This window comes from Cavia porcellus, unplaced genomic scaffold (assembly GCF_034190915.1).
Source record: "Cavia porcellus strain 051 isolate PalLab524CR breed Dunkin Hartley unplaced genomic scaffold, mCavPor4.1 scaffold_20, whole genome shotgun sequence".
NCBI lineage: Eukaryota > Metazoa > Chordata > Mammalia > Rodentia > Caviidae > Cavia > Cavia porcellus.
The window spans coordinates 43,923,549-43,925,826 of record NW_026947503.1 but is presented as its reverse complement, the minus strand read 5'-3'; the positions used below and the strand labels follow the sequence as shown (position 1 = coordinate 43,925,826).

General features: G+C 34.9%; 1 non-coding gene across 1 annotated transcript; it reads right to left on the bottom strand.

The window, feature by feature from the left end:
* Window positions 1-253: 253 nt before the first annotated feature.
* LOC111758079 (U6 spliceosomal RNA) lies at window positions 254-360 on the bottom strand. Its single transcript, XR_002792314.1, has one exon. It is a non-coding gene; the product is annotated as a U6 spliceosomal RNA (small nuclear RNA).
* Window positions 361-2,278: the final 1,918 nt, after the last annotated feature.

Below are 2,278 nucleotides of genomic sequence, written 5' to 3'. Positions count from 1 at the left end.
ATAGAACAGAACAGAGTAAAATCAGTCAAAACAAGATGATGGGAGCAATACAGGGCTTCAAACCAAGTTAATAGGAAATCAAAAAAGTTACTATAATATATCCTGCTAATTTTTAATTTTTTTTCCCTTACTTAAAAAAATAATAAAATAAATAAATAAATTTTTTCTTTAGAAAAAGGGGGAGATGGAGATACAAGAGGACATAACAACATAACAATACAGGTCAAAGCATAACAATTTCAGCAACATAGTGCAAAATACGGAACGCTTCACGAATTTGCATGTCAGCCTTGCATAATTGCCATGCTAATCTTCTCTGTATTGTTCCAGTTTTAGTATATGTGCTGCCGAAGCAAGCACAGGATAAAAATTTTTAAAAAGCAAAAGCAAAACAAACAACTAAATGTGAGAAAATGAGGCAACAAAATATGAGAAAATGAGGAACAAAATGCCTCCGTAAACTCCCAGCTTCCCCCAAGCTGACCCATGATACATCAATGGGGAGGAAATCAAAAAGCAAACAGTGGAATTACATGAAGTAGTAAAAGAGGACAGAGAGAGAGAGAGAGAGAGAGAGAGAGAGAGAGAGAGAGAGAGAGAGAGACCAGATCAATAAAAGGCTCAGTGAGTTCACAGTTGATATAACAAAATTGATACAAATGATGGATTTAAAAAACAAAATGATGAATGAGATCAGAGAAGACACTAATAAAAAGCTAGATAAATTTTTAAATGATGCAAAACCTGAATGATCGGCAGATAAATAAATAGAATTCATGAAAACAAACAAACTCAGGAGACAAAGCATTTCTATGGAAAGTACTGGCAGTGGAAACAACCAGCATGATGACACAGCAGCAGAACTAGGAGACAGAGCTGATGTGTGTGACCACATAAGTGGAGATACCCTAAAAACTGTAATAGGACATGGAAAATGGATCCAACAGGTGACAGAGGATGCAAAAAATCACTAAATTAATGTTAATGTTAATCAGCAAAAAATCAGAAGAGCAAGAATGCCATAAATTTGTTTACAAATACAACCAATTTTTCAAGTTTGTATAAATAATGAAGGTACAAAAAAGTGAGGCACATAGAACTCCAAATGTGTAAGTAGCAGGCTTCTCTGGTACCACTGCCAGTGTGGCAACTCTAAAAGTAACCTACTTCAACTTTGTGCTATGTGCTACAAGTAGTAGAGGTTGCCATACAATCAAATTTTTATTGATCTAAAAACTTTACAGGAGAAGGAAATTGCTTCACCTTGAATCCACCAAGCATGTGTTACATGATATGAATTCCTAAAGCAATTATCCATGCAGACATTATTAATCTTACTATATATTTAGAGTTCCTGAAAACATTTCAATGTTAATTTTTTTTTAAAATCAGGACTATAGACTTGATATAATAATAATGAATAATGTTTCAATTCTACATTCAGCTGGGTTATGTTTGACTTTATGGCAATATGCCAACATGGTCATAAAATCAAAACTTTTACTTGTTTTAAGAGAGATGCTAGTGGCCCAAAAAGGGATAATGCTTTGGATCCTTGGAAGCCACATTATAATCCTGAGTGAATGCTAGACTGAGTAAAATACTGAGTTTCTTGGTATTTGAGCTTCAAAAGTATCTGAGAGCTAAAGGATGCCGTTGCTTCCAGAACTCTCCTGATTGCTCCATGGCAGAATTGGAATTTAACTCTCATATTGTTTCCACTGGAACTCAAGAATAGCTTTAGAATCCTCCTGGACTAGCTGGGGATAGCAACAAACAACTTCTACACTGTAAAGTAAGGGTTTTTGTTTGGTTGTTGCAAGTTCTTAGTGATAGTAATTATATTTATGTTGGTTAAATGATTTTTAAATATCAAAGAATGTGGTTGCCTTAAGGCCAAAATTTCTTTGGATTTTTTTTCTTATTTTTTATTTATTTATTTATTTATTTATTTATTGTCTTTTTGAGACAAAGTCTGACTGTGCAGTTCAGGCTGGCCTTGAGCTCACTTTGTAGCCTAGGCTGGTCTTAAACTCACAACAATCCTCCTGCCTCAGCCTCCCATTGCTGGGATTACAGGCATGAGCCACCACGCCTGGCCTTGGGTTTTTGTTGTTGTTGTTCATTCTTGCTTATGTTGTCTTGGTGTTGGCTGCTTTGAAGTTTTGAAAAATCAGAAGAGAAAAAGCTCTATTCTGAGCTGAGCAAAAGCAGTGTAACAGTCAGAAAAAATGCATTGTAACCTAGTTAAATATATGTGCAAAAATTAGGTTCAATG